This window comes from Cynocephalus volans, chromosome 4 (genome assembly GCF_027409185.1).
Source record: "Cynocephalus volans isolate mCynVol1 chromosome 4, mCynVol1.pri, whole genome shotgun sequence".
Classification (NCBI taxonomy): domain Eukaryota; kingdom Metazoa; phylum Chordata; class Mammalia; order Dermoptera; family Cynocephalidae; genus Cynocephalus; species Cynocephalus volans.
The window spans coordinates 141,568,512-141,591,590 of NC_084463.1; positions in this window are offsets into that span (position 1 = coordinate 141,568,512).

Below are 23,079 nucleotides of genomic sequence, written 5' to 3' on the forward strand. Positions count from 1 at the left end.
CCTTCTAGATTCACACCTAAGGTGTTCTCACTGAGTTCCAACAGCCCCTTTATTGTTTCACTTTAGCGACTCATTGACATTTCTATTTCTTATTAATCAGCTTTAACATATTCTATGAATTGTCCCAGTAGCGTACTCACTAGTCATCTGGATTTATAGAACTCACCTCACTTTCTAAATATCACATTTGGCAGAACATGTGTCATTTTCTATAAATATTGAAAAATCAATAATTGCTGCCAGAAATCCTGTATTTGTTCAAATCCCAGGCAAGATAAATGATGAATAGAAATACCATTCTCTTTTAAAATTCAGAAATAAGGCAGATCTGATTGCTTATTCTTTTGATGTTTCTACAATGTTCTTGCCTTCAATAATCAGAAGACCAGCTTGTCTCTCTTACTCTTCCTTCTGCTGCATTTTTATTATTTTACCTCTATCTCTAATTGAACATTTAGATCTTGCACACCATCCTCATCATGCAGGGGTGAGAAACTCAGGTCTGTATAGGAACAGATACATACATATAGCCAGCTAGGCTGGAGAGTAGAGTCAAGTATAAGCACATTCTCCTAAAGCAATGCCTTCACAAAATTTTAGAGTAATATATAGCATGGCAGTTTTCAGTCTGGTGGTCTCTAATTTTTTTAACATATACTACCTGCAATGCAAGATTTTGAGCTTCTTTCTTTGTGTGTGTGTGTGTGTGTGTGTGTGTGTGTGTGTGTGTGTGTGTGTGTGTGTGTGTGTGAATGTACCCTCACATATACATAAGTATTTTACACACATATGGACACATATACATGTATATATGTTACATATATTCACTAAATACTGTCAAGATGTACAGTAAGTATTAGAAAAGTTTATTCCTTAAATATTTTAAAAAGAAAATCAGAAAATACGAAACCAAAATATATTCTTCTGTTTCCCTGATAGGTTATCTCGCATACAACCTGGTAAACAAGCCACTTTGAAGACCACTAGTTTACACCTTTTTATTTTTTTGGTAAAAAGCCAGAAATCTTTTTCTATAAATGGCCAGATAGTAAGCATTTTAGCTTCGCAGGCCATACAATCTCTATCATAGCTAACCAACTCTGCATGTAGCATGAAAGCAGGATAGACAATGCATAAACAAACAAGAGTGTATGTGTTCCAATAAAGTTTTTCTTCTAAGACAGGTAGCAGACAAGATATGTTCGCTGCCTGGCCGCAGCTTGCCAATCCCCGGCTTATAATACGATGACAAAATCACAGGAGAAATAGTGTGTGGGCTAGCCTATGAGAGCTATAGAAAAAGTAGTTAAAGCTGCCATTTTTCTATTTTTATTATCGCCAAAATCAACCATGAAATGCCCTTTTCTTCCCCATGGCCCTAAACCTGTTGCCCCTGATTTAGAACTGGGTCTGAAAAGGAGAGAATGAGGCTGACACACATTAATACAAAGAACAGAGAGAGGGCCCTCTCATCATTTGAGTACCTGTATCCAGCTGTCCCTGAAATCAGTAAAACTATACACATGCTTCCAACATGAACCCCTGAATTCCTTTTTACCTTTAGTCAGTTTGGGTTGGATTTTTTTGCCACTTGCAGTCAAATAGCATGTGATATACAGTCTGATTAATAATGCATATTTCATTTAATCCTAACACAACTCTATGAAAGAAATTCTTTCTCATTTTGTCAGTGAGGAAACTGCTGTGCAGAGAAGCGAGTTGCCAAAGTGCATACTTCTAGGAGGCAACTGGACCAGGTTCTGAGTTCTAATGGGGCTGACCTCAGATATGCAATAAGTTCAACTGGCCCTGTGATACTTAGCAGTCTCTCTGCAAACCCATAAATCTGGGTGCAGCTCTTACAAAAGAATAAATACACAGAATTAACTCCAAAAGCCACCACTTGTGTCACCGAGTTAAATTCCTATTTAACTAAGAGAAAATGGGTATCGACCACAGTTGGCTTGATTGCAAATGTCAGGCTCTTTGAATTATTAGGAACAGCAATGAAAAATTGATTACATTTAAAATGTCCTGTGAAAAGTTTTACAATTGCACATTAAGAAATGGTGTTAAGCAAATAAGAACTAATTGTTCTCAGCTGCACTGTAATAGCCCAGTCTGCCTTCCCTGTACAATGCATATTCATTTCATTTGAACAGGAAAAGTAAATAAAAATAAAAAGTCCCAGATCTCATTCACATTCAATCTCTGTAATTATAAGCCTAAGGTTATCTTGCCAAGGGAGGAAAACAATGCGACAACTAATGATTTCCCCGATCATTTCTGACTGGACCAGAAACCTCTACCTGCCCATTATGAGGCTGAGACCCCCCCAAAAAAAATCACAGAGAAAGAATACCACACAGCATGCACCCAAAAATTTGAGTGTGAAATTAAGGGGTGAATTGAATTATTTTAAGGGTCCTGAAGGAGTTCACTCAAAAGTGTCAAAGTAAATAAGCCCTCTGCAGTCATATGCCTCCTTATCAATTGGCAGCAATTTGACCTAAAGTGCTGTTTAGAACACAAGCTAACCGATTCCCATTGCCTCACCACCTCATTCTTTCATAAGGAGTCAGAATAGAGTGTTCTGGTGGCTCCCCACATTTCCTCTCCTCTCCATACTGTAATTACTCTCCTCCTGTGTCAGCCAAAATAGACTAAGTTGTGCTGCAATAACAAACCATGTTAAATGTTCAACAGCTTAAAATCACAAAGGTTTCTTTTCATTCAGGCAACATGTCCATCGTGGCACCTACAGGTAGGGTGACTACCTCTTCCTGTGTTGCCTTAAACTTTACCAGTTTTTGTACTGAAAGGCCCAGCAAACTGGGACAGCTGGTCACCCTCCCCACAAGAGATCTCTGTACTACATTCCACCACATCCTTGGGCAGCACATGCTTAGGTGGACCTTTACTTCGAAGTCATCTAATGTGTAAAGGGTGTGATTGTCATACTCTTAATCTGATGATTGCCCCAATGCTGAGATTTAATTGTTCTTTTCCATTCCAAAGTATTCTCAACTATATCATTTGTTCTGTTTATGATTGGAAAGTAGTATACTCTTCCAACCGTGAAGTACTCTTTTGTTTGTATGTTTTATTTCCTTTCATTTCTGCTGGTAAACTTGCCTTTTGCCCTTCAAACATAGCCATCTACAACCAATACATGACACTAATGCTTTGTTTCCTGAACTTTTACCCTAGATCTACACACTCATCAGTACATGGTCTGCCTCCCAAATCACCCAAGTGACAGTTTTACCAAATATTTCAGCATAGAATAATATGGATTGCCACTTTTCCAGGCTTTAAAGCAATTCCTTGTTACTTACTCCTCAGTTCCTATGCAAATGCCACAAATTTGATTTTCTATGGCAGCACCATTTCTAGGCACTGATTTCCATATCAGTTTGGAGAGGCTAGTTTTATGCTGAGGTAACGAAAAAAAAAACCTATGGCTTAAAAAATAAATAAATAAAGGATCAGTCCCTGTACTATTTCATGCCTATTATAGATCAGCAGGAGAATCCTGGTCCAGGACCCCAGGCTTATGTAGACTTCATTCTTTACAGTGTCACTGGTTGCCAAAGCAAAGGCAAAAACCTGTACTACCTCTTAAAGTTTCCAACAGAAATGACACATCACATCTGCTCACTTTGACATTGGTCAGAACAAACCACATGGCCACCCTTAATTCTAAGGAGTGGGAAAGTTCAGTCATATGCCTTGAAGGAGAGGGAACCAGAATATTTATGCGCAGTCCTAACGATGACCAACTTCATACTCCCCCAACCCCAAACTCAATTTCCATTCTGACATTTCCTAACTCAGGAATGAGAGTTCTAAAACTCTGTCAATTGTTAATAAGTGTATTTTATTCTGGAATATTCTCTCCATCTCTTGCCTTAACTAATACCTATCTCTCCTTAGATAACCATACCCCCTATAACCCTCTCCAAACTTTTCCTTCCCTTCCTTTTTTCCCTTTCTGTGTTAAATACACTCACTTACTTCTCTTCTCAGGGTCAACGGATAGGTTCAGAATGGTCCTTATTCCATGATATCCTACCTCCAGACCATTACTCTTCATTCGTGTAACAAAAATCTTCTTTCTTTGTGGTTATTACATATAACTATATTCCTTCTATTCTTCTTTATCACTGCCATTTAGCCAAGCTTCTTTGTTCATAGACCTTCTTAACTTTAGCGACCTTCACTTATTTTCTAATTTGACCACTCAGTCCCACAGCCAAGCTCTAGTCCTTGTATTCACCTAGAAACTATGCTCTACCTCTGAAATCTTAGCCTTCAGTATCCTACTTTCTGTTCCCAACTTCCTGCTCTTTCCTTCCTAATTGAGACCACCAGTATTGATTGTCACTCTCAGTTCCTTTCTCCACTCAGCTGTTACAGTAAGCCAAATGCAGACTTGACTGTCTCACTCTTACACAGCCTACATGCCTAAAATTCTTCAGAGGCTCCTCATAACACAATGGCTCTCAAACTTGGCTGTACCTCATAGCCACACGAGGAGCTTTTTAAAAATTCTGATGACGGGCCATATTCCAGATAAGCTAACCAAAATTGTTTTGAGTGTCCAGTATCAATTTTTTTTTTAAGCTTCCAAGTGATTCCCATGCACAGCCAAGGTTAAGAACCCCTAACCGAGAACTAGCCAAGGTTAAAAACCACTAAGGAATGAAGTTCTATCAGGAAAGATAAAAACTGATAGTTTTTTTCTCCCAAATATCTTATACCAACCACTTGTATATGAATCATCAATATTGCCCATTTTCCTGGGTTCCACCCCAGGATATTAAATTATAGTGTCTCTAGCTATGTTCCCAGAATCTAATTTTAACTCTCCAGGGTGATTCTAATGCATGGTGAAAGTTGACAACCACCTCCTGACTCACACATTAACTTAGTCACACTGAGCTTTTCATATGTTCTTATGAAAATGGGCTGATTATGGTAAACCAAGCCTATCAGAAAGAATTGTGACCTGTAACACATAACCCATCAAGAGTATGGAAAAAATAAAGCAGGCTCGTAGAGAGAGAAACCAAGACATTATGAGAGATCATGAAGATCAAGAAACAGGTGAGCAGTAGAGCCATCCCAGAGTCTGGTGTTTCCTGGTCAAGTCCAAAGTATCCTTCTATTAACCCACCTATCCATAAAATAGACAATGTGAACTAGTACATTAGTGCTGCTAAAATAAATACCTGAGATAGAATGTACTTGTTACAGTTCTGGAGGCTGGGAAGTCTGAGACCAAGGCACCAACAGGTTCCATGTTAGGTGAGGGCTGCTCTATCAATGGTATGTTCTTGATGTGACATCCTTACAAGGCTGCAGCAGGAGGGGCAAAAAGGACCAACACTGTGTCCTCACACGGCAGAAGAGCAAAAGAGAGCAAATCACTCCCACGAGCCATTTTTATAAAGGCCCTAACACATTCATGGGCATGGAGCCCTCATGACTTAATCAGTTCCCACAAAGCCCTGCCTCTTAATACCAATTCAATAGGGATTAAGTTTAAACAAGAATTTTGGAGGAAACACCATGATTCAAACCATCATAGTGAATCTATTCCTTGAATCACAAATTGCCTAATGAATACAATCCCCATTCTTAGTACTTTTCCAGCAGTAACCCTCTGTTCACCCAGGATGACTAAATATTTGTTGAGTAAATTATTCAATATTGGCACCCCAAAATTCTCAGTTAAGGGTGAAAGAATTTCTGGGTACTTCTTTGTAACTAAGATAATTTCTGTAAGCATAGATCTGAAGTTTCAATCTATCCCTATTAGAAATTTTCTGTTTTCTTTCCCCTCTCATAAAACAGAAGTCCCCTCTGTATGCCAACAAAATACTGAGTCTCACATATCTTATTCATCTAAGCCAAATTCTTCCCTCTTACCCAGTGGTGTTCAAAAGCCAGCTCACCAAAGCCAGTTGTTAAATATTCAGGAATTATGTAAGTTTTTTTTTCAAACTTTGAAAAACTTGAAATTAGCCATAGTATTTATGCTATTGACATTGGCAAATGCTACAACTCAAGGCTTTTTTTTTTTTTAGTAAAGACAGTTTATCCAGTTTATGAGCAAAGCACTGCCTACACATACATTTCTTATTTATACAGTCGTTTAGAGCTTCCAAAGTCTTTCAAGTTAATTATTGCATTTGAATTCCCATAATAACATTACAGAGAAAGTATTGTTTTTCCCATTTTGCAGAAAGAAAACTAAAGCGCAAAGTGGTTAAACACCTTGCCTATTGTAAAACTGAGGTTCTTATGCTTCTTGTAAAAGCAGTACCTTATTTAATAAGGTTAGTGACTTCTAAAGCTAAGGCAAAGGGTCTAAATTTTTTCCCTGATTCATTCATTCCTGTCTTTCAGTCATCAATGAATACTTATTAAGTGACTATAGTGCGTCAAACTCTGTGCCAGGCACTGGGATTACAAAGATAAATAAGACACAGTTTCTGTCCTCAAGGACTTCCCTGTCTATAGGCAAAAAAGACACCCTTAAAGGTAAATTACAAGAGAGTGTTATATATAAAGCCCTAGGTCTTGGGCCCACATATATTCACTGTGGCTGGGAGGATGTCAGATATTGACCAATGAATCATGCTCTTGACAGTAATAAAGTTTATTTCATTTTAAGACAACCAGGAACAATGCTTTCAAAACTTCACAGCCTCATTCATCCTCATATATATGTAGCTGATGATATGACAATTCTACAAAATATATCCTTACTTACAATATGTGCCCAAAAATCAGGGAGAAGAAAAGAAAACTCATTTTTCCTCTCAGATGTACATCCAAGTAATACAAACATATCATCATTGGTTTCCTTACTTCTTCCAAAAGGCAATAAGTCAAATAAATAATTTAGGCCAGCTGAGGCACCACAAGAAAACAAGGCCATCAGTCATCTCAGCTGCATTATTGATTGCCAATAACAAGATACTTGCTAAGACAAATGACTCAGCTATTACACTAGTGAAGTTTTAGCCTATCCCAACTACATAAGTCACATTAAACTATTTGTTTTTTAAAGACGTACAAACATATTTATAATTATTCCCCCCCCCCCAATATTTGAAATCTGTCTAAGGTGGCTCTTCATATACAAAATCTAGATGCATTATTTGTCCACTTACACAATTTTTCCCTTTTCCTCTCTAGGTGTTACCACTTGTCTATTTCATCTGTCTAATGGAGAACTACTCTGTTTATGTTTATTCCTATAAGACCTAGCTACTGGTTTAGGAATAAAAGAGAAAGACTAAAATACAATGGCTTTAATCAACTGAATTCATTTCAGATAAATCAAGGTGTGATAGAGCAATTGGAGTCAGAAGGCACAGGTTCAAGGGTGGGACATTAGTTGTGTAAACTTGGACAACGATCTTCTTATCCAAGTCTTGGTTTCCTTTATTAAATGGGAATAACATCGCCTGGCCTGCCTACCTCATGAGGTGGTTGTGAGAATAATGAAAATAACGAACATTTGAAAACTGTGAAGCACTCTATGTAGACAAGGACGCTGTTTCAACATAAACACGCCCTTTCATAAATTAGTTATCAAGGGTAGATGTATCTGTTTGAAATTCCAAGCAGAAATAGATGGAATACTTCAATTAGACTAACTCCAGCAGGATCGATTTACAAAGGTGTGGGTGGGAATAGAGAAACCATTAGGAATAGTACAGGAACCTGAATGTCATTGTCCTAAGCCCGAAAGGATGGGAGGTGGGAGAGATTACCTACAGAACCCAGAATGGCAGAATCATGAAGATTAGGCTACCTTGTGAAGAGTCATGACCTTCTTTCACAGACACAGCCAACCCTAGGTGGCTCATAGAAAGGGAACCAGAGGTATGAATTCTGATTTCTCTGCATTAGCTACACCTCAGCAGCAGCCAGGAGACACAGGAGCTTGTATGTGTAACTCACACAGGTCAGGCTCTTGGGGCAAAGAGCAATTCAGAAAAGGGAAAAGAGACTACCTGGAGGGATACAGGCAGAAATCCAGCACAGTGGGAACAAATCTTCATTGTGATTATTCTACCATTCAGGATATCAACCCCAAAGTCATATTCTACCTCACCTCTCTAAAACTCCACTTCAGGTTATAAAATCATGTTAACTTTCTACCACTTCTCTCACATCTGTCTCCTCATATTCATATCCATTGCCTTTGTCCGTGTCTATATTGGGCAGGAATCTTTTGAGGGCAAGTGGCAGAGACCAGCTCAAACTGGCTTAAGCAATATAAGGAGCACATTGACTCATTCACTCAAAACTCCACGGAAATTACGTCTTCAGCCGTAGTTGGATACAGGAGTTCAATCATTTCCCTACGATTAAGTCTTTTCTACTCGCCTCTCTGTGTCGTCTTCTTTCTCAGACTGTTCTTTCCTCTGTAGGCTTCCTTCATATGTAGGCTCTTCCCATGTGGAACACAAGTTGCTCTAACATGATTAATATAGTTAACAAATTTTAAAAAATGGAAATAGTTTCTCTGTTTCAGCAAAAGTCTCAAGGTTGAGTTTCACTGCCCTCAATGACCCAAGTGATTGGGTAATTTCTTTGAACCAACCACTGTGACCCTGATGATGAAATATTCTAGTATCCAGACCTGGGTCAACCACCTCCCCCAAGGACCAGGAGGGGAGGTGTCATACACACCCAAGCCAAAGGACAGTTGATTGCAACCACGGCATTCTCATTTCTGTATTACTCCACAGTGGTCATCACAGACTCTCACATTTTTGAGATACCTGATAAATGTTTGTTAATATAATCCAGAAACTAACTAGTTTCTTGCCAGCCCTTGAAATCTAGATTGAATTGTCTCTAATTCACAATCCCACTTTCAAGGAGAATCCAAATAGCCTTGATATTTATGCAAGTTTATAGGGTTTTCCTTCACATCTGCCTCTGAGCTCCAGCAGAAGAGGCTACCTTTCTTCTGAACCATTTTGACCCTGAAAAACTCAGCTACTCTTTGGTCTCCAGAACAAAACACATACACACACACATGCAAACACACAAGCATGGTAAAATTTGCCCAAAATTTCTTTCAAAAGGTAAATGAAGGGTTTGTAAAACAATGTACATCTCTTTTCTCTGCTTTCAGAGAAAAACAGCATGATTCTCCCCTGGATCTATTGCAGAGAAATGACTGACCTGTCCCCATCACTACTTTTATTCCAGCAGACATCCCATTGACGATAAGGTGGAAGGTGGGAGTGGATGAGGAAAGGTGATTTCCCATCTACATCATGCATTTCTCGAAGTGTTCTTCCAAACCAAGACAATGCTCTTCCCAAGATGAATTATGAGGAAACAGTAGCTGTGAAATTATGTCAACTCTGTATCTACCACGCTTCTCATACTTCTCTCCTGATACCCATGTTTACTGCCTTCATTCATGCCTGGAGTCAAATAATTTCTAAAGACAATTGCATAATGGGCTTGCCTTTGCCAACACTGCTTACTATTACTGAGCAGGAAACTTTTTTCTAAATACTGCACTATCCTCTTTCTACACAGAATGAAAGGGAAGGACATAAGACTCCCTTCCCCAAAACTTTAATGACCTAATAAGCTGACCATCTTCATCATCACCCTAGGGCAGTGTTTCCCAAACTTCAGACACATCCCATCTTGCATTTTTTTTACGTATATGCATAACACTACACTATTTAATATTTTAATAATTTATTTTATGTTTAAATATGTACTTTTCACCTTGTGTTAAGTAACATCAATGAAACTTATGGGTAGATGATGGAGTTAAATTTTTTCTATCATGTTAAAATAAAAACTTTGATTAAAATGTTCATGTGCCACCTAAAATTCTCTCATATCACAGTTAGTATACATCCTACTCCTTGAAAAAAGATTTTTCTGAGCCAGTGAATAATAGGTGGAGCAGTCACTGAGGTATGTAGAGGCTTATATCTCTACAAACCATCTATGCCACGTATAAACAAAAGTATAGAACAGTAAAAGTATGGAGAAACCAACACACTTCAAGGAAAGTAAAATAGAACCTGAGAACAAAGCTGTAGGTTTACTTGGCTTTAATATGGAATCACACTGTCCATAACCATCCAGGGTCAGCTGTAAGAACCTGAGTTCTAACTTTATTTTGTTTCATTTTCACAATAAAGAGGAAATAGAATTAAATTTCGACTTAGACAAACCTGACTTTGAATGCCGCTTACTGTCTTTATGATTTTGAGCAAGTTACTTCACCTCTCTGAGCCTTGGTTCCTATATTCCAAAAATGGGAATAATGCCAACCATCCTGAGTTGTTATGAGGTCTGCAAAGTTCATGGTTTATAGTCTACACATAGTATTACTAGCCATAAGATGGATTTAACAATTATGAAACTAGTTTTCTATCATGGAAAGGTGAGCCCAGGGGCAGCAGCAAGAAGCTTCTTCATTCCTGTTGTATGAAGTTTTCCTTTCCTTTTACAGAGCCAGGTGATGGTATCATAATGTAGTTCCCCAGTAAATCAATGACTCAGTCAAGACTTGAAAATAAATAATCATTCAGAAATGGCAAAAGTTACACTGCCCACTCCCCATGCAGAACACATTGGCTGACAGATTCGTGTTAAGTAGGTAATTTTTCTTTCCCAATTCTGGTTTGCTTGTTTGTTTGTTCGTTCTCACATGAGAAGGAAGTTTGACCAGGATAAAACTTCTGGCATCATTCTATGCCTGACTCAGTCTTCTCTAGAAAAGGGAAAGCCTCTTAATCTGATCAGTGAGTTGGAAGAAAGTATCTGGACATATGCAGACTATTCTCTTCTTCTCTGTCCCATTAGGTGTCAGCCTTCCCAAATAGAATGTGTGTGCAGCTCTGCCCCTCTGTTTTTGATAGTTTCACTATTGTCTATCACTACCTTCGACTAGGTGAAAGCATCTATGTAATTCTGTAGTTCAGTATTATGAAACTCATTTGCTGATGGTTACAAATCACATTCTCTATTACCAGCTTTATGGGTAATAAAAATGATATTCTTGTTTCTCATCTGCCTTACTCTTTTGTCTTAATTCTCAAGTGACACAGACCAGAAAGAGAGATGTTATTCTGAAGATCCTCTAGAACTTCAACAAAATGTTTTCACAAATAAGACTTTATTACCACACCACTCATGGCACCAAAACCATTTCCATGTTCCTAATTATTGTGAATACCCCAAAAGAGATGTCATGATTTTTGAACAGAGTATATTAGTGCCTGCTACATTTATTAGGGTATTTACCATAGAGGCAATGTTGAGTTCCAGCTAGCAAAGTCCAAGATCCAGAAGCATAAGGTTGATTATATTCCTGATCTCTAGGGAATCTATAAACTCTTCTATTTCAATAGAACTCCAGTCCCACAACCTCTTCGTTGTATCTTCTTCGGAGGTGGAACACCAACGTCTAATTTTTAAATCAAAAAGATAAAAAAAAATGTGAATGCCCTATTTCCACAGCACTTTTTATTTCACTTTTTATGTTCCTTTTGCTTTCAATTTACTTTCACATTTTTATTTTTATCTATTTTTTTATCTTCATCATAATATGCAAGGTAAAAGGAGCAGATATTATCCTAAGGCTTTTATAGACAAAGAAAGTAATCCTTAAAAAGGTAGTCTTGATCAAGATCATACCTTAGCACAATTAAAACTGAAGTTCAGTTTACCCAAATTCCCTGCCCTCAAGTTGCTCATAGCCTAATAGGAGAGACAGACAAGTAAACAAGAAATTATGACCAAGACCACAGATACCTACCCTGTAACGGCCACCTTGGGAAAACCACATAAAAGGAACTTGTGATCTAATCTTGGGAAGTTAGAGGAGACTGGCTGGAAGAGAGTGAAAATATGGGTTTTAAAGCATAAATGTTCCAGGCGGAGGAACAGCATGTTCAAAGGAGGAAAGAACACAATTGTTCAGGGAACTGCAAATTGTCCCAAATGGTTGACATGCAAAGTGCTAAAATAGATCAGGAAGAGATGTACCTGGAAAAGCAAGCAAGGAGCAAACAGGGCAGACTTTATAATTAAATCTAAGAACATGGGGGCTGGCCCTGTGGCTCACTCAGGAGAGTGCAGCGCTGATAGCGCTGAGGTCGCGGGTTCAGATCCTGTATAGGGAAGGCCTTTTCGCTCACTGGCTGAGCATGATGCAGACAACACTGTGCTGAAGGTTGTGATCCCCTTACCAGTCCAAACAAAAAGAAAAAATCTAAGAACATGGGCTTCATCATGAAAATAAAGGAGACCTCACAAAACCATCTTCACTGAACCAAACCAAATAAGGTATGTCAATGCTTTTTCACTTTTTCCACCCAAACCAGATGGGAAGATGACTAGAATATAGTCCCCAAAAGTTCAGATTGGTGCACCATAACAAGGTTACCTCTGAGTCTACTTGAGAAGGGCATTTCAGTGTAAATGATAATTACACATAAACATGAAAAGATTTTTCTAGGACCATTCTCTGTTCAAAGAACTTCTCTCCCAAGCAACCAACACATTCATATTGGTCACTGTCTCTCAGGACTGACTGAAGGATGGCTGCTGTGCATTCAGCCAGCTGTGCTTGGGCGTTCTGGTAGAATCTGTCAGATGATTTGGTATTCAGGACACCTTAAGAGTCTTCTTTTCCTTATCCTTCCATGAGACAATCAACTTGTCATAAGGCATTACATTTTTCAATATATGTGCATTTCATTCTCCCAAACACACGTACATATACACACAGTTGATAGAAGTAGGCACCTTTCTTCACCAGCAAACACCACACATCAATATTAAGTGGATGCATATATCAAAATGGCACATCCAGAATACACAACAGTAATAATTCCTCATATTTGCATAGCGCTTTTTATTTATAATTTATACACAACTGCTTCCAAAAAGGATGTGAGACAGCTATAGCACTTTATAATTTATAAAGCATTCCATCTTACGACAACCCTGTGAGGTAGGAAGAGCAAGGATTAATATTCTTGTCAGAAACAAAAGAAAACTGGGGCTCAAAAAGCCAAGGTGACTTCCCCAAGCCCATATCAACATCTCTGAAAACCTTGGGCTATGCTCTCTCAATTGCATTAGGCTTTCTCGTCTACCGACTCTCTTTAAGGACATGAGAAATGAATAAGTAAGAAATAATTGCCAGTATGAGAACATGCTGTAAACACTCTGCATTTACTCTCTTTGTCCCCACTCTCAGTGTCTCAGGAATTGAGAATAATTGCTAATATTTGTTGAGTGCCTAGGACGTGCATAGCTCTATTATAAGCGATTTGCCTTTATTACCTCGCAAAAGCCCTATGAGGTATTAATTCATTTTAATGAAGAGAAACTGAGGTAGAAAAAAAGTTAAATAACTTACCTAGTTATGGCTAGTACGTTTTCGAGACAGGTGTTACACCCAGGCAGCAGATTTTAGAGACATGGCTAATAGGTTTTCGAGACAGGGTTTACACCCAGGCAGTCTTAATCAAGGCTCACATGTTTAAATACTATGATATACTTGTTCTTCACCCCAGAAATTTCTTCAGAATAGATGTATCACAGGCAATAGGTTTTGTGCTAAGAAAGACATTTACTCATATATCATGTGGTGTGCTTCTCTTTTCTCAAATGCCACAAGGGACCAATGACTCTTCCAAATGACCGACAAAACCTTCTCAGGATGCCTATAAACCCTTCCAAATCCACATGCAAGTAGAATTCCTAATAGAGTTTTCATCTCCTTAAATGTAAAATTTTATCCCTGCTGTGACCAATCAGACTGGTGCCACTGCCTAAATGGAACAACTTGACTTGTCCCATAAGTTATTTTGCAAAATGAGAAAATGCCTGAAGATTTCATACTCAAGTAAAAAGGTCATCTATATAATAACCTCCAGATTTATTTCCAGATATATAATGGTGAATCACGATGCCCCTCTGTACTGGTGTATGTGTACAATAATTGCCAACACCAAGCCCACCTACTGCTGTTTGCCCCTAAGCCTTGCCTTCTCGTCTCCACCCCCACAAGGCACATGTGCCATTATCTATAACTCTGAATCATCAATGTACCTTATAAAATTTCTGATTTTCCTAAACCTGAACCTCTGGTGATTTCTACCCAACTTTACCCAAGACTTCTTTACTAAGAGAGGGACACCAAAGAGAAGAAAGATTAGGAGATCAAAATTTAAAGAAAAAGGGCCAAGGTTCTTGGTTGATAGTAAATATATATATATGTATATATCCAAGGAGGAAAAAAAGTAAAATATATTTATAATATATAAAAAAGTATATTATAAAAAGTAAAATACATTATAAAAGTTTATTATATAGTAAAATATATTTATAATATAGAAAAAAAGTATATGTCCAGGGAGGAAAACCAGTAAAATATATATATGTAGATATCCGGGAGGAAATAAAGGAAATTTTATAACAATATTATTTATATTTATATATAATTTATAGCAAATAAGCACAATTGCCAAGAAAGAAATCAAAACTAACCAGTAGAAATTTCAGCATGATTGAAGAATAAGTTTTTAATTAACCAAGTATGGCAGAGGCTGCTCGTTGCCTACTCAGTATCCACTCTCTTTTCCTTATGACTAATTGAACCCAAATTTTGATGGGAGCTTTATATGCCTAGATTTAAAAACTTTTAAAAAGAAAAAAAGAAGAAAGGAAGGAAGGAAGAAATTACCTTTCCCAGACTCCATTGCAGATAGTAATGGCCATGTGATACAATTCTGTAAAATAAGATATAAGCAGAGGTTGTTGGGGAGGCTTTTAAGAAAACTCTTTAAAAGATAAGTTGGTGAATGCCCTTCTCCTCTTCCTTACACCTTTTCCTTGCGTGGAATTGAGATATGAAACCAGCATGAATCACCTAGCATGAGACTGAGGACATAGATAAGAGACCTTTGTGAGCAACAAACTCCTAAAAATAATGGTTTGAAAACTCATTTGTTTTTCTATGTATGAGGTAAGTAGCATTTTAGATTATTCTCTAATTTGAAAGACAAACCATGTGACTTCATGAATATGGCCCCAAAAGCACGGGCAACCAAAGGAAAAATAAACAAATGGGATTATATCCAACTAAAGAGCTTCTGCACAGCAAAAGAAACAATTAACAGAGTTAAAAGACAACCAACAGAGTGAGAGAAATATTTGCAAAATATACATCTGACAAAGGATTAATATCCAGAATATACAAAGAACTCAAACAACTTTACAAGAAAAAAACAAGCAACCCAATTAAAAAATGGGCAAAAGAGCTAAGTAAGCATTTCTCTAAGGAAGATATACAAATGGCCAACAGACATATGAAAAAATGCTCAACATCACTCAGCATCTGGGAAATGCAAATCAAAACTACACTGAGATACCATCTCACCCCAGTTAGGATGGCTAAAATCCAAAAGACTCTCAACAATAAATGCTGGCGAGGTTGCAGAGAAAAAGGAACTCTCATACATTGTTGGTGGGACTGCAAAATGGTGTAGCCTCTATGGAAAATGGTATGAAGGTTCCTCAAACAATTGCAGATAGATCTACCATATGACCCAGCTATCCCACTGTTGGGAATATACCCAGAAGAATGGAAATCATCAAGTCGAAGGTATACCTGTTCCCCAATGTTCATCGCAGCACTCTTTACAACAGCCAAGAGTTGGAACCAGCCCAAATGTCCATCATCAGATGAGTGGATATGGAAAATGTGGTACATCTACACAATGGAATACTACTCAGCTATAAAAACGAATGAAATACTGCCATTTGCAACAACATGGATGGACCTTGAGAGAATTATATTAAGTGAAACGAGTCAGGCACAGAAAGAGAAATACCACATGTTCTCACTTATTGGTGGGAGCTAAAAATAAATAAATTAATTCACACACACACACACACACACACACACACACACACACACACACAAACCGGGGGGGGGGGAGACATAACAAATACAATTCCTTAAAATTTATACGACAAGCAAACAGAAAGGACATTGTTGGGTGGGAGGGAGGAGAGGGAGGAGGGAGGGAAGTTTCCGTAATGGGCCACAATAATCAACCCCATTGTATATCGACAAAATAAAATTTAAAAAAGAAAAAAAAAAAGAAAGACAAACCATCTGAGGCTCAAACAAGTTGTCTGTCCAGAGTCACACAACTCTTAAATGACAGAGCCAAAATTCTAACCAACACAGGCTGTCTGATCTCTCAGTGAGATTAAGCATTTCACTCTATTGCCTCTCAGCAAGCAAAAGGAAATTTAAAAATAAAGAAAATTCCAGTTATTTAAAAAATTTTAATGACAAACATAAGCTAAAATTCAGTCAACGGCAGTATGTTTTTTGGCAGAGCATGGGGCAGGCAGAGAGAATTAAAAGTATGCTACTTTTTGTTTTGTTTGGTAAAACTAGATATAAATTAACTCTAAAGTTTTGTTAGCAAAATATAAGCATACACACACACATACACACACACACAGAGTCATTGGTAGGCTAAAACTAAAATGTATAACTTTGAAGCCAGTAGTGGTGAAAAAAGCAAACAAAGCAAACTGTATCAAATTAAGAAAATATATAGAAAAAAAAGTAAAAATATAAACCCAATATGGTATATTGTATTTTCCAGAGGTGGTCGCACCACGATGTATACTATCCCATATGTTCTTCTTAAACTGTATTATTGGCATATCCGCATTGAGGGATGAAATCTGTTGTCTTCCATTGAACCTGGACAGTTCTTTATAAAGGACTTGACTAATAGAATTCCACATATAAAGTTATGACTTCTGAGGACAGGTCATAAAAGACAATAGAGCTTCTACTTGGCTCTCTCTCTTTGTACACTAGCTCTTTGAACCCAGTCACCATATTGTAAGGATGTCCAAGCCACACAGAGAGGCCATGTGAGGATGTCTGGGCAAACAGCCTCAGCTAGATTCCCAGCCAACACTAGCGCCGACTATGGACATATGAATGAATGAGCTTTCAAACGATTCCAGCATTCAGCCTTTGAGTCTTCCAGTTGAGAATCAAGACATCATAGAACAGAGAAAAGCCATCTCTGTTCTGCCCTATCTTAATTTGTGATCCACAGAAACTATGAGAGATTATCACTTATTGTTCAAAGCCACTAAGTTTGGACATAATTAGATATACAGCAACAGATAGCTAATAAAGCAGAGAAAATAAAAAATACAAAATTAGATGGGAAGAACAAATTCAAACATACCAGAATTTATCATGAATTAAAAGGGGTTAAATTCACCTATTAAATGGTTAAGAAAAACTAAAGACACAGGAATACTGAAAATGAAAGGACTGCAAAAAAGAAATAACATAAAAATAACCCCCCAAAAGATTCCTGTAGCAATACAAATATGAGTCAACATAACATTAAAGCAAAGAAAAAGTATTGAAAGGCAGAAAAAGAGATGCTTCATACTGATAAAAGAATAATTATAGGAGTACAAGTTCTGAGACATAAACGTGCATTCTCCTAGCAACACAGTTTTTGAAGTATATAATGCTAAACTTTACATGAAAAATCACTGAAAAAGTCTGGAAGTCTACAAACTCTACTCATAGTTGTGGTCATATCTGAGATAAAAATGAGGGGACTGGGTTTGATGACATCAACTAAGTATAGATGAGCCATTTACCACAACACACACACACACACACACACACCACACGCGCGCGCGCCCAACTGTTATAATAGGTAGAAATGTACACAAGCTGGAATTCAGCATATTGAAAGGCCAAGGTGTTAACAGCCTCATATTCCTCCTCAAGTAAATGTTGCTCTTTGTTGGCCAAGTAGATAAAAATACTTTGAGTTAACTGACCTGTATTTATTTCCATTTCGCTTTCATTCCAGCAATATTCCAACACAACAGCTTAAAATAAAAGAATATACTGACATAGAGGTGACACAAAGAAACTCATTGTTCTTGTACTATAAGCATTTATTTGTTCAAAAAGTACTTGGAATAATACCATATGCCAAGCACTGTGTTAGGCACTAAGGATACGAATGTGAATGCAGCATAGTTCCTCCTCAGGGCTTACTATTTATTAGAAGAGACAGACTGAACAAAAATGCCCACAATAACTATTATCTTTCAAATTGTGTAAAGACTCTAAAGGAAAATAACAAAATGTTTTTTAGACATTGAACAGGATGTAGCATGGGAAAGCAATTCCTGAGAGAGGGAAAATAAATGAGGTAAGCCCTGTGATTGCTCAGTTTCTTGCCTTGAAAGTTTCCAAGCCTCAGCACAGGAACAGGAAAAGAAGCTGCAGCCCACAGATTCTACTGAGATGAGAAGAGAGAACTGGGAGTTCAGAGGCCAAGAAGGCTGAAGTTCATTGAGCAGAACTTCAGACAGGGGAGAGATGTAGGCACAGAGAGCTTTGGAGAACTGTAGAAGCTCTTTTCAAGTTTTCATCTGAATACTAACCAGCACATACGTGTGAGAACACGTTCAGGGCCAGGTAGAGAAGCACCTGGCAGAGGCTACCAACTCCAGAGGACACACAGAGCAAGAAATACTTTTAGTTTCCACAAGCCAGAAAAACAAACAAACAATGAACAAAAAACTTTGAAATTAACTAAGCATATGGTAGGGTATTCAAAAAGGCATTGGCTCAGTAATGAAACAAACTAAGCCCGGAATAAAGGCTGCTTTGGTCCTGCCTAAGAAAGCTTAACAGAAAATCTTGAAGAAAGGAAACTATTTTAAGGTCAATTAACTACACCTCAGGACAAAACTCAAGAATATTCATAGTAATACAAAAATATCTAGCACTTAACAAGGTAAAATTCACAATGCCTATCATCTAATCAAAAAATTAACAGGCATAAAAAGAAGCAGGAAAACATAGCCCATAATTAGAAAGCAAACAACACCTTTAAATTACTGAAATAAAAACTGTCAACTGATAATTCTATTTCCAACAAACAAACTTTCATTAATAAAGAGAAATGAAGACATTTTTAGATATACAAAAGGCAAAATAATTCGTCACCAGCAGACCTGTACAACAAAAATATGATTTTAAAAAGTCCTTGAGGAAGAAGATAAATAACAAGAATTTGCATAAACATGAAATTATAAAGAGCACTGTAAATTTAAAATGTGGTTAAATATTAAAGATTTTTTTCTCTTATTCTAAAACTTTCTTAAATTACTCATTACAGCAAAATAGTAACATTATATTAAGGGGGTTATAACATATATAAAAGGAAAATGTATGACCAATGTAGCAAAAAGACTGAGAGGAGGAAAATGGGAATATACTTTTATAAGGTTCTTATACTATCCAAGTAGTATAATATTACTCAGAAGTATTTTGTAATGAGTTAGAGATGTATACTGTAAACTCTATAACAGGACCTAAATAAGGCAACAAAAGATAAAATGGTATAATACAAAAAATCCAATTAATCCAAAAAAAGGAAAAAGAGAACAAAGAATAGATGAAAGAAATACAAGCAAATAGTGAGATGATTACTTAAGCTCAATCTTATCAATAATCATATTAAAAGTAAATGCTCTAAACATCCCAATTAAAAGATACAGATTGTCAGATTAATTTCTTTAAAAAAGAGCAAATTATGATTCCCACTAGAAACAAACATGTTAGAAGTAAAAGGATGGAAAAAGATACATCATGCTAACACTAATTAAAAGAAAGCTGGAGGGGCTACGTTTTATTTAGACAAAGCAGATTTAGAACAACAAATATAATCAAGTATTAAGAATGTCATTTCATAAAGTTAAATGGATTGATTCATCAAGAAGACAAAAAAATTCTAAATGTTTATGCACTAATAACAGAGCTTCAAAATACATGAAGCAAAAACTGATAAAACTATAAGGAGATGTAAATAAACACATAATTATAGTGGCAGATTTCAACACCCTTCTCTCAATAATTGATAGAACATATAGGCAGCAAACCAGTAAGGATATAAAAGACTTGAATAACATTATTCAACAACTTCGCCTAATTGGCATTTATAAAACACTTCATCTAAGAACTGTAATTTACAATGCACACAGAACATTTACTATGGTAGACCACATTCTGAAACATAAAATAAGTGTAAGTCAATCTGAAATTATTCACATCACACAAAGTATGTTCTTTGACTACAGGGCAACTATATTAAAAATTGAAAATAAAACGTATTTGAATAAAAACCAATTTTTAATAAACAAAAGAACAGATTTCTAAATAACTCATAGGTCAAAAGATAAATCAAAAAATAAGCAAGAAAATATTTTGAACTGAATAAAAATAAAATGCAGCATATTAGAATTTGTGGGATGCAGATAGACTGATACTTAGAGTAAAATTTGTAGCACTAAACACATATTTTGTGAAAGAAGAAAGGTTTCAAAACAATGATCTTAGTTTCCACCTGAAGAAACTAGAAAAATAACAACACATTATACCTAATGTAAGCAAAAGAATGAAAGTAATTTGTAAAAAGAAATAATCTACAGATTCAATGTAACTCCCATAAAAATACCAATGGCATTCCTCACAACAATAATAAAAAAAAATCCTAACATTCATATGGAACAAAAGACCTCAAATAGCCAAAGCAATTCTGAGCAAAAAAAATAAAGTCAGAGGCATTATACTACCTGACTTCAAAATATACTACAAAAAAAATCTCAACATAATTAAAGCCATATATGACAAACCCACTGCCAATATCATCCTGAATGGGGAAAAGCTGAAAGCTTTTCCTTTAAGAACAGGAACTAGACAAGGATGCCCACTCTCACCACTCCTATTCAACATAGTGTTGGAAGTACGAGCCAGAGCAATCAGAGAAGAGAAGGAAACAAAGGGCATCCAGATTGGAAAAGATGAAGTCAAACTGTCCCTGTTTGCAGATGACATGATCCTATATATCGAACAGCCTAAAACCTCTACAGAAAAACTCCTGGAATTGATAAATGATTTCAGCACAGTAGCAGGATACAAAATCAACTCACAAAAATCAGTAGCATTTCTTTTCTCCAATAGTGAACATGCAGAACGAGAAATCAAGAAAGCCTGCCCATTTACAATAGCCACCAAAAAAATAAAATACTTAGGAATTGAGTTAACCAAGGAGGTGAAAAATCTCTATAATGAGAACTACAAACCACTGCTGAGAGAAATTAGAGAGGATACAAGAAGATTGAAAGATATTCCATGCTCTTGGATTGGAAGAATCAACATAGTGAAAATGTCCATACTACCCAAAATGATATACAAATTCAATGCAATCCCCATCAAAATTCCAAAGACATTTTTCTCAGAAATGGAAAGAACTATCCAGACATTTATATGGAATAATAAAAGACCACATGTAGCCAAAGCAATGCTGAGCAAAAAAAATAAAACTGGAGGCATAACACTACCTGACTTTAAGCTATACTACAAAGCTATAATAACCAAAACAGTATGGTACTGACATAAAAACAGACACACTGATCAATGGAACAGAATAGAGAATACAGAAATCAACCCACACACTTATTGCCATCTGATCTCTGACAAAGGCACCAAGCCTATTCACTGGGGAAGGGACTATCTCTTCAGCAAATGGCGCTGGGATAACTGGATATCCATATGCAGGAGAATGAAACTAGACCCATAGCTCTCACCATATACTAAAATCAACTCAAAATGGATTAAGGATTTAAATATACACCCTGAAACAATAAAACTTCTTAAAGAAAACATAGGAGAAACACTTCAGAAAATAGGACTGGACACAGACTTCATGAATACGACCCCAAAAGCACGGGCAACCAAAGGAAAAATAAACAAATGGGATTATATCCAACTAAAGAGCTTCTGCACAGCAAAAGTAAAAATTAACAGAGTTAAAAGACAACCAACAGAGTGGGAGAAAATATTTGCAAAATATACATCTGACAAAGGATTAATATCCAGAATATATAAGGAACTCAAACAACTTTACAAGAAGAAAACAAGCAACCCAATTAAAAAATGGGCAAAAGAGCAAAGTAGGCATTTCTCTAAGGAAGATATACAAATGGCCAACAGACATATGAAAAAATGCTCAACATCACTCAGCATCCGGGAAATGCAAATCAAAACCACATTGAGATACCATCTAACCCCAGTTAGGATGGCTAAAATCCAAAAGACTCTGAACGATAAATGCTGGCGAGGTTGCGGAGAAAAAGGAACTCTCATACATTGTTGGTGGGACTGCAAAATGGTGTAGCCTCTATGGAAAATGGTATGAAGGTTCCTCAAACAATTGCAGATAGATCTACCATACGACTAAGCTATCCCACTGTTGGGAATATACCCAGAGGAATGGAAATCATCAAGTCGAAAGTATACCTGTTCCCCAATGTTCATCGCAGCACACTTTACAATAGCCAAGAGTTGGAACCAGCCCAAATGTCCATCATCAGATGAGTGGATACGGAAAATGTGGTACATCTACGCAATGGAATACTACTCAGCTATAAAAACGAATGAAATACTGCCATTTGCAACAACATGGATGGACCTTGAGAGAATTATATTAAGTGAAACGAGTCAGGCACAGAAAGAGAAATACCACATGTACTCACTTATTGGTGGGAGCTAAAAATTAATATATAAATTCCCACACAGACACACACAAAAAACAAAAATGGGGGGGGGAGAAGATATAACAACCATAATTCCTTGAAGTTTACACGACAAGCAAACAGAAAGGACATTGTTGGGGGGGAGGGAGGAGAGGGAGGAGGGAGGGAGGTTTTGGTACGGGGCAACAATAATCAACCACAATGTATATCGACAAAATAAAATTTAAAAAAAAAAAAAAAATATATATATATATATATATATATATATATATATATATATATATATATACTACAAAGCTATAGTAAATAAAACAGCATTGTACTGGCATAAAAATAGACACACAAACCAATGGAACGGAATAAAGAACCCAGAAATCA